Source organism: Octopus bimaculoides, chromosome 4 (genome assembly GCF_001194135.2).
Source record: "Octopus bimaculoides isolate UCB-OBI-ISO-001 chromosome 4, ASM119413v2, whole genome shotgun sequence".
In the NCBI taxonomy this organism is placed as follows: domain Eukaryota; kingdom Metazoa; phylum Mollusca; class Cephalopoda; order Octopoda; family Octopodidae; genus Octopus; species Octopus bimaculoides.
Window position 1 is genome coordinate 11967342 of NC_068984.1, and position 15357 is coordinate 11982698.

At 32.8% G+C, this 15357-nt stretch overlaps 1 protein-coding gene across 7 annotated transcripts in view; it reads right to left on the reverse strand.

Annotated features, from left to right (window-relative positions):
- LOC106883563 (uncharacterized) overlaps positions 1-15357 on the reverse strand; it is a 106144-nt gene that overhangs the window by 72171 nt on the left and 18616 nt on the right. The window contains exon 2 of one of the 7 annotated variants that reach the window (XM_052966891.1): positions 11668-11756. The exons of 5 other annotated variants lie outside the window; for them this stretch is intronic. The gene's annotated coding sequence lies outside the window, so the exon portion shown is untranslated. Of the gene's footprint in view, positions 1-11667; positions 11757-13637; positions 13897-15357 lie in introns of all 7 variants that reach the window. One more of the 7 variants, XM_052966892.1, reaches the window with a different exon arrangement.

A 15357-nucleotide genomic window follows, 5' to 3' on the forward strand; every position in this document is an offset into this window, starting at 1 on the left:
TTTTTTTTTTTTTTTTTTTGGCTTTGATTCTAACTCATGATAGCAGGTATTTACTTATTTGTAAAGTTGTAGTTTAATTATGGGGGCCTAAGTTCACAGTCAGACTAAATACACATGAAATGATTGTATACACATAAGTCTAGCCATAACCTACACTGTATTGGTGCTCTAGTTCTATATTTCAGGTATAGTGACTAACATTTGCAATGGCAGGAGAATTTTAAAATAACCTTGTAACTTGAACAAAGCAATATTCTGTCAATTTGTAATAGTGCTTATCTTTCAAAATTAGGATAGTTTATGGTAGAAAAATATTAATAACACCCTCAAAATATAGAGAAAGTATGATGAAGATAAATTCCTTGATGTGCACATGCAATATAATTTTAGAAGATAGGATTAGAAACTAATAATGCAGCATGCAGTACTGATAAAAACTGTCAACGTATGCTATCACAAAAGTCATTATATCGAAATCATTTGATACTTTTAAGCCAGAACTATTTTATCATTTTAAGCTAATTTATTGGCTTCCATCATAGAAAACTGCAACCATACTGAAGTACCACCTTTATTTTAAGCCACAAAATCAATAATGAAATGTTTCCTAGATCATATATCCTTGTGTAATTCTGTTAAATATTTTGGGGTTATTGATTTCAAAATAAGAACCAGTAAATAAGGGGGAGGGGTCAATTAAAAAAAAAAACAATACCAAAAGCACCTATAAAAACTGAGCTTTGACTATTCAAAAGAAATTACTATTATGAAGAATTTAGATTTCAGGAAATTATCTAAAATGATCATGATAAACACAGCATTCTTCAGAATAACCAATACATAAATTTCTATATTAGAAAAACTATTTAAATGACAACAAGATTTGCTCAAAATAGATGATCAGCACCTTTATGCAAAGTGATTAGATTTCAGAAACATAGAATCTTTATTCTTTCTATAGTGTGAATACAGAAAAATACTATCATAACAGGTAGTACAAAGAAATTCATAAGCATTTTGCACCCAAAATAGAGAAAAATCACCCAACTACCGTTATAAAGATCTTATTATTAAGTAAGTAATGAAAGACTTTAGTTCTTCCTTTACATCTCAAAAATAATTACACAATTATATTACATTAACTACTCTTCAGTTGAAAATTTTAGTTAAAAAAAAAAATCAATAGATATTCAATTTCTTCATTCAACTATAACTCTTTACAGAAATTAAAATAAGAAGTTTCCTCTAAACCATTTTGATTTTAAAGGGACAACAGTGTAAAAAGAATAATTCTAAATTATAATTTTCATGCACCTAGTTAACTAACAAAGAGTAATTCACCACCCAAATATTGCACAAATTATTTAATTTGATCCTTAGAACTGCAATGATCTAGAGTTTCTATGCCACTAATGTCTTTTTAGCAAATATCAACTTAACCTACTGAAACTGAATTACAAACATTGAATTTAACAAAGAAAGTATGCAAAAGGTATGGATACCAACCATCTTCGATACATATTGTGTGTGTTTATATATATATATATATATATAGTGATTATAACAGCTAGTATCTCTCATCTAGTTATTCAATCATCAGACTGGTTTACTTTGTACCTAGTCTGATGATAGGAAATATGAAATTCAAATAATAGATCTGAGATTTATAAATTATAAAATTTATAAAACCCTTTCCTTGGCACTGAATACTGCTTTACCCTACTTGTATGTACTTATATACTCCATATACATTTTTAAAAATACACAATACACAGGTCTAATTTTATGATAATGTTTTAATTGCTTTTTCTTCCAATACAATTCTTTAAAAAATGCTATGCAACTAAATCTATCGTCAACAGGCTAAAGAAACTAGACTAGAGAGGGAGGTTTTATCATGTAGTTGTTAACTGGGATCATTGTAAAATTTTGTGTTAATTAAATTCATCTACAAACAAAACACTCAACAATATAAAATATGGTCTGGTGAGCTCAAGATCATTTTTCTAACTTCTACTGTTTCTGCTAATTTCAGAATTTTAAGGTAAATACATAAACCATGGGAAAGGATTTGAATACAGCACTGCAAGCCAATAAAACATTAGTAATTAAACTACAGTCAGTGTACTTACAATACCAACTTAAAATCTAGGTAGAGTGAATCAGTGAGAAGTGTTCTTGACATGCATACCAGTGCAGTACCAGCTTTTCAACTATGGATCCATTGGTTTTCAGTTTAACAACCAATGACTGTCAGATATGAACTCCTTTGAATCATTATCAAAAATTATTGTTCAGTTTTTAATCCCAATGGTTGATCTCCTCAATTAATACAAACGTTTATTATCCTAAATAGATACATGATTTTAAACAACAATCATTTTCACAACTTTAAATAAGCAGGGATCACAATAAATAATTATAGTAAAAAAAAAATAAAGACAAATTATTAAATTTCTACAATCTACCTTTGTCATTTAAAAGCCATCAAAACAACTCATTTCAATAATTTAAACATTCCAATAAGAGAAATACCTCACATTCTCTCCTCTGCAGTTATAAATAACTTGTCTGAGAAAACTATACATTAGCCATACTGTATGATAAACTTCTTTTAGTCAGACCTGGTTTAAATGTGAGTGTTTTCTGAACATGAATTTCACCCTTATTCTTAAGTAGAGAGCACCAGGCCATGAAGGTAGACACTATTCATCACTGTCTGGTTTTACCCAATGAAACCCAGACTCTTTTCAAATTGGATTTAACATGGTCATCAACAAGACGCAAAGTCAACAGAAAGGCACAGCTACCAAAATCAACAAAGTAAAAGTTAAAGTACAAATAGTAACAAACAATTAGGTCATTGTGCTGTGAATACCAAATGAATTAAAAATTTATGAAAATTGATAAGTATAAAATAGGAAACTGTCATAAATCAAAGCTGATTTAACGTAGAACTAAATACACAGAAGACAAAACGTTCCCACTTCTTTCATACATGTAAATCTTATATTGATTTAAGTTACAATTACTTGTACATAATCCTTGCATTGTTTTGTTGTTGTTTTTTTTTCTTCTTTTAGTTCACATTTTTCTATGCAATCATGACCTCATGTGAAAACCCCTACTATCAACTAACAGCTCTTACTCTTGATTCTGTTCCATGATTTTTCTTAATCTAAAGACAAGATTAATACTAAATGGCTTCTACTACTACCAGCTAGCATTAGCTTTTTATATCAATTTTTTTTTCTTGACCATAGATCACAAAATTCAGTCTGATTGAAATTCTCCATACCTCAACAGTCAGCTTGTTTCTCAAATCAAAGAAAATAAAAAGTTGTTCATTTCTCACCAATCCACTACATAAATTGCACTAATCATAAATTGGAAGCAAAAGAGAATGATACACTATAATCTATATATAATTTTCAAAGTAACTGTTCATAACAGACTAACATTTTTAAACTCCTTCAATATTCAATAGTAAACCTTTTTCACCAAATAACTTATAGTAGGTTTTGAAGATTCTGGTTTGCATGACAACAGAATATATTGATTTTAAAACAAGAACCATCAAGATAAAATCTTTTAATTTTGAAATATTTGATAAAATGTAAAATGTTCATAAATATGTTGTACAATAAGCCATGGGCATAAGACAAGAGTTTCAATGCAACATTTACTGCAAACAAAAACTGAGGAATATTTCCCCCAAGAAAATTAACAAATGTTAAGTGCAACCCATTGCTTTTTATCTAAATATTAGGAAATGGATTGCTGAGGATTATCTGCATCTGAGAAGCTAACATTGTACTTAATCTCTCTTGCTGCTTTTCACGTGCCTTACTCAGTTTTAGTAGTATCACAGCATATGGTCATGCAACAATACTTTAATTTAGGCATTAGTAAAATAAATGCCAATGTATTTAGTATAATGATCCAAGTAAACTTAATTAAAATTGTACCAATAAGACAAAAAAATTCTTACCTTAATGATTCATTCTGATTAAGAGAGCAGATGAGACAACCCCAGAATTTAAATTATTTAATTATAAGTAAAATGTGGGAAGTGAGTCTAACTATTGGTAGTACAGAGATATTTCAACCTTATCAGACCTCATTAGTGAAACATGGTCTAACCAATATTGCTAGTATGTGTATTGTTAAATCCTTTTGTAAAAATCACTATAAGACTACTCATAAAGGACAGTAAAAAAGGAGTTGCTGAAAAAAGCAAGCCATCGCAAACCTGTCATATAAATGATGTTTTGCTACAAAAATTTAACCTAGGAAGAAAATCTCAAATTCTTTAAAGAATTTGTTTCATATATATTGATATATAAAGAAATTTGTGGCACTCTGTCAGTTACGATGAGGGTTCCAGTTGATCCGATCAACAGAACAGCCTGCTCATGAAATTAACGTGCAAGTGGCTGAGCACTCCACAGACACGTGTACCCTTAACATAGTTCTCAGGGAGATTCAGCATGACACGGCTGACCCTTTGAAATACAGGTATAACAGAAACAGGAAGAGAGTAAGGAAGTTGTGGTGAAAGAGTACAGCAGGATTCGCCACCACCCCCTGCCGGAGCCTCGTGGAGCTTCAGGTGTTTTCGCTCAATAAACACAACGCCTGGTCTGGGAATTGAAACTGCAATCCCATGACTGTGCGTCCGCTGCCCTAACCACTGGGCCATTTCACATCCATATAAAGAATACTGTATAATGATACAGTACATTTATTCACGACAATACAGAAAACATGAGATTGTATATGATACCAAAAATTTTATTTTAATTTAACTATTTAAGTATTTTTGTGGAATGTTAACAAGAAGACTGTCTTTTAATGTATATTTTTACACAAAATTCAACATGAAATAGATGAAAATGTTCATAAAATGATCAGATTCCTTTTTGTGATATAGATATTGTTTTGGTTTCGGCCATTCAGCTCTGGCCCTATAAACAAATAAATAAATAAATAAATAAAACCTTCAAAGCAGAGCCAGACTACTTAAAAATCCCATTAATATTTTGTTTTATATGACTACTAAAGGGACAACTTATCTGAAACTTTCTGACAGTTATTTCTGAAAATATACTATTACATATAATAAAAATGATTGAAATCAATAATTAAATAAAGAAAATCATACAAGAAATACGAAAGAGTCAAACTTCATTATAATTACTGTATTGTACTTTGTTCATCATGAAACGACAAAATAGCTACTGCAGTAATCTGTAGGAAAAAAAAATCACCCAAAGCTAAAGGGAGGTTATTACTATCACTGAATGAAATATTCTAACCATACAATAACATTTAAAATATCAAGCCTTGTAAAATTGTTATAGCCATATTAGTAGCTATTTTTAACATTTGTAAGTCACAGATAATAAAAAAAAATTCCTAATTAGATAAATAAAAAAAGTAGATAATAAAATTAAGGCAGTAAATCTCAGTGTACTAAAAAAAAGAAAGAAAGATAATTTGTAAATTTAAGCATACAAGGATGGATAATTTTATGCATGAAGCCATTTTTCATGACTAATTTATCTTCTTCATGGTTACAACAATACTTGGTACAATTATTGGTTATTACACATTTGACAACATACAAGGGCTTAAAAGAACAGTAAGATAGATTAATAGAAGACTTCCTGGAAGTTTCCAATAACAAACATAACCAGAGAAAATTTTTTCTTATCTCTACATTCAATATTATTTTTTTCCTCAATTCAGAAAAAAATAATCTAAATACTTTTATTAAGCATAATTTTCCCTTTTAGCCCAGCTACTAAATATAAAGGAGAAAACCTAGTTTTAAATAAAGTATGTAATTAATATTTAATAAGATGATAGTGTCCTCAAAAATTAACCTTCATAATCTAAAGTGAATACATTACCAACTAATATATTATTACATATATTTTGTAAATACAATCTTGTATACATAGACCACATGCTTTTAAATTAAAATATAAATCCTATAAAATACATGACCATGCAGGTTGATATAATGCATTAATAGCACTTAATAATCATTATCATAAAATGATTAATAAATCATGTTAGCCTAGCAAACAATTTCAAATATTTGTTTGTAAAAGTCCTACATCAGAAAACATTTTTAAAATAAAAGATAACTGAATTTAGAATATACCATGTGACATAAATCACATGGTATATTCTACCATGCATAAAGAAAACTTTTAAAAAGCTTCTTTGCATGCTTATAAAGATAAACAATTACTATAAAACCTACATAAACCATTAACTGATATCATCCAATAGTTGCAGGATATTTCAGTTTATTGGCTATAATCATATTTTTATATCACATTAATGAGTCAAAAATCTAATAAGTTCATGACACATGAACATGCTTAAACTGTTCAGCTATAAATGTAAGCCAAATTAACAAATAGTTTCTTAGATTGCAATATTCACAATGTAATCCTATCAAACACTGCTCTGGCTTTATCGTTATTCTAATTAAGGGCAGCAGATGATTAACTGTTGGACCCAAATCTCTGGCTATTAATAATCTTATGTTACTTCCTGTGAACTAGGTAAGCAGTTGTATTCAACAGTGTTGCACTACTATTACTGAGCATCAAGGAGTCCATCTGGGCCAGTGGTTTTCAAATTTTATCAGTTCAATGCCCCTTTTAATGAACAGTATTTTTACAAATGCCTCCACCCCACAACTTGAAAAAAAAAAAAAATTCCTTTTGTTACCATATTTCTGTTGAAAATACACCACCTTTGTTTCAATTATTTTTGAGAAGAATGAAGAATTTAGTGAGATATGTCTTTTTTTTAGATGTTATTTGGAAAGAAACATGAAATTTTGATAGGTTTTAATATAAACCATTTTAAAGCAACAAACTTAAATAAAAAAAACCAAAGGCAATATCAGGCAGGTTGGTATATTTCTGCTCACTGATAAAATATCCTACTCATATTTGGCTTTGCCAACTCTTGTCAAGCAGTCTGACCAATGCCAGCAGAGAAAATGGATGTTAAATGATGATAATTTGATGATGATATCATTCTAATGACAATATTTTTTTTTTTTTTTGCTTTTGTAAAATTGTATTTAAAATTTAAGCATTATACCTGGTTTATATTTTTAATTCCAAACAACAAAATCACAAGTCTATAAACATTAGCCATCCTAAACCCTAGTGCCCACCTTGTGAGTATACAATATCCCAAGGGGACACTAACACGCAGGTTACGAACCACTATTCTAAGTGGTCATAATAGATCTTGGACTAAACTGATCATGTCTCTCTTCATGTCATGTGAACAAATACCTAGATCCATGTTGGAGTAAGCTCAATGACAATTTGGAAAGAGCTGACCTGAAAATCAATGTAGATAAAACCAAAATCTAGCTAGCTGGCTTTACAAGTAAACAATATGCATTGTTATAGACAACAAAATACAACTGAAAGATTATCCAGTCAAAGAATAAAACTGTGAAGTTAATGTGCAACTCTCATATAACGGATACTTAGCCTGTGGCCCTGAAGAGTAATCAAGTTGGTAGCAAGGAGATCTACCATCCCTTGTTACACAGGTGGCATGACAGAATGAATGAGAGAGTGGTAGGCAGATGAGAGGGTATCAAAGAAGAAGAGTGAACAGTAAATCAATAGGCGTGACGACTAGGTATCTCCATCACTGTCACCATTTTACTATTTGATTGTCAGTAACAATTGCAAGCCTTTGTCATCTCCTTGAGATTAGTCTTTGCCTCTTCATCTCATGTCTGTCTAGGTCCCCCCACTTCTAACCATTTTGAGTACTCGTCATATATCCAGTTTTCCTCTCAACTCATTTTTACTGTCATTCATAAACACTAGCATTACACCCAGCAAATCAACTCCTTTCATCTCTTTCTAGGCTTCAAAAGTCCTCTGCATTCAAGGCCCACATCCAATAACTATAGAGATGACACTCCATACATAAGCATCTACTCTTCACTCCTTTTCAAAAAGGAAGCAACCAAAATTGCTACTCAGCAAATGACAAGGGTCGAAAGCTGAATGGTTGCCTCTAGAAGGAGCACCACCACGCTCCAGTATCCCACAAAGATGTACAGATCAATATAACCAATCCTTTCATTCAAACAAGTTATAGGAAAAAGCATGTTTCAAAAATAGCCTGTTTATTTCTTAAATGAATGAGTTAACTGACTCTTTTAATTTGTAACATCTGTATGAAATTGCAAATTTTACCATACTATTATAAAAATGGTTAAATACATTTGTATAGTAATTTGGGAAATTTAGAAGTTGTGCCTTATGTGAAGCATTCAATCTATTGTGCACAGGAAGACAGTCACAAGAGAAAATAGAGGGAATCAGTAAATGTCTTCCTCTTCAATTATTACATACACACAACTCATCATCATTTAACGTCCATGTTCCATGCTAGCATGGGTGAGATGGTAGCACAATATCTGGCCAGGTTGAAGCCTGCACTAGACTTCTGTGACTGTTTTGGCAGGATTTTTACAGCTGGATGCCCTTCTTAACACCAACCACTCTGCAGAGTGGACTTAATGCTTTTTATGTGGCACAAGCACACAAATTTCAAAATCAAAATGTCTATCTTTTCAGCAAACAGTCACATGGTGGGAGAGTTTTGCACTTCTGGGTAAACCAAAACAGATGTTGAGCTGACAGTATACAGGAGAAAATGCTTGCAATTGATGTTGCACCATTGTTCCTAACTTAGACCATAATCATTAAACGTCTATTATATAGAAATGCAAGTGTATGGATCTCATCTAGTAGTACAGACGAGATTTTTTTACATGAAATATTAATAAAACATGATATATCTACAGTTTGTATTATTAAACTAGTTTTGAATCATGGAAAGTCAGTAGTAAAGAAGAATTCAAGTGAATTTCATCTCATATACCATGTTGGCACCTAGGAAGTAGAAATTGTTTTCTTTTAAAAAGGCAAATTTAACATTCAAACAATCAACTGTATGTTTTAAAAATGCCCCCAAGGTCAGACAAATATTGCCAAAAACAAAAATACTCGAAATAAAAATAAAAAAAACTTTAAAGAGTGAAACCTAAGGAGAAAGAACTCAACTTTGTTTACAATAATGAAGAAAGATTTTATAAATCAATTTTGAAATCATAATCTGCACCAAATGTACCATATTTGAGAATACAAAGTACATTCTTTACTTGCTTAAGTAGTTTGCTCAGATATCCAGGTAGGAATAAATACTTTCAAGATACCTATTTTATATTCTTGATCCAACCTAACATACTCTATTTACAAAACTTCTCAGATTTCACTTTCCATATGTTTAAGAAATAGCTTTAGGTAAACTCTTTTCCATTATTGACTGCAGGCAAACGAGCAACAATTTTGGTACTTAACCCTAAAACGGGAGATATCATCAACTGATGTTCCAATGGAGAATAGCAGACACCATCAATTGATGTTTTGAAAATTTGACATGGATACAGCCATCCTCAAAAGACAGTGATACTTTATAGCACTTTCCAATAATGAGATTGTAAATTTTTAATTGCGCAAGAGACTAACAATTGTTATAGTTTTGTACTTATTTAAAGTGAAAATAACTATAAAAACTAATCTTAAGGAACAGAGATATAGTTTTGTTTTCTCCCCATTCATGCAACAACCCTTTCCAACCATTTAAGGGTTAATTATAGAACTTTTTCTAACAGTTTGGTTGCATAAAACTATACAAAGCTTACACTTTGATAAATCAGACCAATTATAAATCTGTGAAACTTGGAAAGACAAAATTACATACATACATATTAAAAAATTAATAATTACAAATAGATACTGAAAGAGCCTTAAATATTTAATTTATGAACTATTTTCATAAATTTCTAACACATTCAGCAGCTGCTGGAAGTATCTATGAGCTAGTCCTACCTACTCTTTTTTTTAATATAGAGTTTTTTTAGCATTGCTAGCAATTCTGGATTGGAAAACAGCCTTTAAAATCACTTGCATCATTTGTATTTTCATAACTAAGTATCTATGTAAACATTTATTCCAAGTATTATGTTTTAATCAAAGAAATACTGCAGTTTCAATGTTTATACTTGACAACTTGTGAGTATTGCAAAGTCTATTCTGGATTGCTAATGAGTGGAGTAAATATAGGTGGATCATTGTGAATAAACAGTAATTATGTTACAAAAGCAAGAGTACATTTTGTTTTGAAATTTGAGGGATGTGGCTTCTAAAACTGTTATATTCTCTGTATATATTTAAAGAAAATATTTGAATGAAGATTGTTAACTGCTCACTACCACTATTGTAATTAAGAGATACTTAAATATCTATTGGGCCTCACAGAGGCAATGTGGCTGATGCCAGTGTTGCATAATTAGCACCTGTGCCAGTGGCACTTAAAAAGCACCTTTTGAATGTTGGGCCTTGTGGAGGCAATGACAAATGACTGAGACCTTTGAAAATATGCCGTGCTTGAGTAGAAGATCCATCAAGCCAACGTGACAGATACTGGTGTCATGCAAATGGCAACTGTGCTGGTGGCATGTAAAAGTATCCATTACACTCTCAGAGTGGCTGGCATTAGGACGGGCAAACAGCCATAGAAACCATGCCAAATCAGACTGGGATCTGGTACAGTACCTCAGCTTGCCAGCCCTAGTCAAACCATCCAACCCATGCCAGCATGGACAACAAATGTTAAATGATGACGATGATAGTGTATAAAAGAATAATAACCTATTTAAGAACACATCTCGCTGATCACATACATTGAGAGAGGTTTCCTTTCTTTCTTACCTAATTACTTTTCTAACATCACCTGAGCTCTATCTATATTTCTATGCATAAGTCAAAGTTACCATCTTGTTCTCCACACATATTTGCATAAGCTGCTCCATATAAAAGCCCCATTATTTTTTTTACAAGTATTACATTAGTAATAAAATAATATAACAGACTCTAAGGGTAACAAGTGATAGACTATTGTCAATTACCAAAGCCAGTTTAAATTTCACACAAGCATAGACGGAATGAATTATTTAACACCTTTTCAATATCTTAAAAAAACACAAAAAAAACCTAAGGCCTACTTGTTGCTAACATCTAATTACCTCACTTAAGATATCCCTTGTTTTAACAGTCTTTCCATCAACACACCACCAGCTTATAGAATCTTATCCATCACATGTATCATTCATTTTTATCATGTCTAAAGCAAGGCACACATCTTTGTTGAATACACCACCCATTTCTCTCATGTACAATTGTTTATGATTGTCTACAGATGATTAAAAAATACTTACATTACTATATGCAATATTGATAACTAATTTAATTTTCATTTTAGGCTTATATATTAAATGTTAATTACCTCTACATATGAAGAGAAAAGGGGGAAAATATGGAAATTTTGATAACTGATGACAACCTCATTATCACAATTGGGGTCAGTAATGTCATGGTGGCTACTCCCAACTTAAATGTTATGAATATGTTACAAGGAAGAAAGAGGGATCATGACCTTTGAAGTTCTCTAACACAAATGACCTGCTTGTATCACTAACCTCAGATATCCAGTCGCCTACCAAGAAGGTAAAAACACAATCCAGCAGACTATACTCACCAGAAAGTGGGATAGACAACTGGTTGTGAACATTAGAGTGATCAGTGACCTCAGAATAAGGGCTGGTAAACTCAGAGACAGAAGACAATCTGGAAAACAAAGGCGTGGAAGCTAAAAGAACTTTTGGCAAGTTGTTGGTTCAAAGAAGTATTACATGGCATGTATGGTGAGGAGGAAGAGATTAGAGACTTATAAGATGGAGGATAATCTGGTGCAGATCTGTAAGTTGAGCAAGGTTCTAGCTAGACTTAAAATGACATGATGGTAGAATAGTACAGTAAACAGAACTATAATACAGTAAAGAGAACTACAAAAGAGACAGGTCTGGAAAGATGGGAAGAAAAAGAGGAACAAGAAACAATATCAGCAAACTAGAAAATGAAAATAAAAAGTTTGTCAAAGTTCTGCATGAGAAAACCAGAGGCATGAAGTGTTCCAAATTGCAAAGCTGTGTGTCAGTGTGAATCAATACAAGATTGGAGGGAAATGTATACAGAATGATAGCAATGCACTTGCCCTTAATAATAATAGAGAGAAGTAAGAGTCATAGGAATGTGACTGAGAGAGGTTGCTGAATGAGGAGAATGCATGGGAGAGTGAGGAACTACAACAAGTAGGCCAGCTATTATAGTTGAAAGCTATACAGATGAAAGTGCAACTCTGAACCATCAGATATAATTGTTGATATACTGAAAATATCTAGCAAATTTATATGTTCACTAGTTTCTTGTTTAGTCAAACAGGTAGTACAAGGAAGTGTTATATCCAATGACTACTGTCGGAGTATAATCACCAAATGCTACAAAGAGATTCTAGAAAAAAACAATTATAGAAGCACCAAATTTGATAAACTAAGCCATGAAATTAACAGAAAGAGATACATAGCACAACTGATTAGGAAGAGAATAAGCTTAGATGAGATGCAGTTCAGGATAGATATCACTAATGCCTTCTAATAGACAACTGTTGAAATTCTTAGCTAATGCAAACCACTATAGCTAACATGCATTAGCCTGGAAAAGGCCTTTGACACAGTACCATGCCATGTCTAGTGTAATGGTCTTTGAAAAAAATGAGAGGTGGTGAACTGGTAGAGTCATTAAAGTGTCAGACAAGAATGTTTTGCAGTATTTGTTTCCACTCTCTGCACTCTGGTCAAATCATGCCATGGTCAACTTTGCATTTCATCCTTTGGGGATTGATAAAATGTACCAAACCAAGGTGGTGAATTGGCAAAGTTGTAAGAATGTCAGACTGGATGCCTTGCAATATTTGTTCTGGCTCCTTGCATTCTGAGTTCAAATCCTGCCATGACTTACTTGGATAGTAGATTTGCTCCCACCTGGTTTCTTGGGACCTTTTGGCAGAGATCACTTGGTTGCAAACATTCAAGCAAAGTTTCTAGTCTGAAAATACCTTCCTTCCACCAATCTCAGTGGTCCTGTAACAGGTCCCAACACGAGAAAAATGAGTAAAATGAGAGATAGCAATGAGTTTAAAGAGGGATTTAGTAACCAAATAGGCAACTATCAGAAATTCAGTTTTCAGACCCCTTCTATTCATTATTGTTCTGTGGGTGATAAGAGAGGCAGTCTGTAGGAACTTCTGTAAGCTGATGAGCTGATTTTTACAGCTTGACCTGTTGAAGAGAATAAATTTCATATGTAGAAGCAAAACCTAGAGCAAGTCATAACGTAAACTTGACAAAGAAAAAAAGGTTTAGTTTACAAGAAAGAAGACATCAAGACTGAATTGCTATCTAGGAAGAGGCCATGTTCAATAGACATATATAAAAAAAAAAGGATCAAGGCAGGAATTCCATAAAGCATACTTAATGTTTATAAGATGCGGTGGCATCAGCAGCAAATGCACAGTAGTAGTTTGCAGTAAGAGCACCCATGAAATAAATCCTTTCAAATGCTAGGAAGGCTCCCTAGAGGTAGTTATAGCTGATAGCTTCTGTTACTTACGTGATCAAATTAACAGTGGAAGACGTTCTGGAAGCATAATAGCTGAAGTAAGTAGAAAGTGGAGAAAACTGGCAACAAAATGATTTTCTCTCTGAGTGAAGGGCACATTGTATAATACTTGTGTACCAAGTACAATGTACCACTGAAGAGGAATCGGATGCAGTGTATGTGACAGAGAAGAGTGCACTGGTACAGACATGTGAGACATATGGAGGATGACTGCTGGTCTGGAGTGCGAACCAATCTAAGTGGAAGATCTCTGTAGAAGATAAAAACCAAGGAAACTTAGGAAGAAGTGGTGAAGAAAGCTGATCTGAAGAGGTTGAACATACAAGATGACAAACAACTGTAACAAATGAAAGGACACTGTCCTAGAGAAAAGAGTTCTAACCCATAATATCATGGAAAAGCAGACATAAGGTGTTGACAATTATCAAGGAACCCACCACTTTAAAAGAATAAAATTATGATGATAAATAGATACAGAGGTAGCATATGACCAACTTTAAATCTTAGAAGCACAAACTTGTTGCTTTAGTTGTTTTGCAGTAAACTATAAACTATATATATGTTCATTACATGGTTGTTTCTGATTTACTATGCATAAATATAGTAAAACATAAAATTACTGGTTGATGATAAAGGTATTGATAAAAAGAAATGAATGGTATTCATTCAACATCTGTTTTTCCATGCTAGCATAATGTAAATAGGAAGAAATTAAGGCAAGATGTTTTACAGCCAGATGTACTTCCTGTTACCAGCCTTTATCTGTTTTTCAAGTAAGGGATATTTATTCTAAGGAATTTGAAAGTGCAGATCTTGTGGATGATCTGTTAACAGGAAACATCAACAAACATCACCAGTTGCAGTCCAACCACAAGGAGTGACTCTTCCTCTGAAGTCATAGTTTATGCAGACACACAGACACATGCGAACTTAATTGCTCACAAGGCATTTGTTGGACTAAGGCTATAGTAGAAGAGACTTACCTAAGGTGCTGTGCAGTGGGACTGAACTCAGAACAACACAGTTGAGAAATGAACATCTTAGCCACATAGCCATGCTTGTGTGCCTCTCTCTCTCTCTCATATATATATATATATATATATATATAGACATGGCCTTCTACAATGCACCACTCAGTCAGTCCAAGGGAAGATTAGAAAACATTTGCCCAACCATTTTACCATTTTATAAAACAATTTTAAACAATTGCTTTAATCTGATTAGAAGTATTGTGTTAAGTCAAAAGTTTTACATTTTTGGTAGCTTATTTGCTTTAATTCATCAAGTCGCAACAAAAGCAGCCTAGCATTCAAAGTGGAGGCCATTGTGTTGCACCATCTGAAGCTACCTTTCCACCAGTTCTTTGATCCCCATGCTGATACCTGTTCTTGTCCTTTGAGACTCCACTGAAGCTTCCACCTTCTCGTGTTTGATGAAGTGTCATGAGCACAGAAGTGAGTCATAGATCAGAACAAGTAATAATCTGAGGGAGTTAGGTCCAGGCTGTATACTGGGTGTGGCATCAGTTTCCTTCCCTCAAGTTCCTGGAGTTTATTCTGGGTAGTTCAAGTGGTATGTCTTGCACTGTTTTGCTACAGAAGAGCTTGCTTTCTGTTAACCAATGCCAGCTATTTTTGCCACACAATGTCATACATCCACCCCAGCTGTCCAGAGTACAAGTTGCCATCAATGGTTTGACTGCCCAAAACAA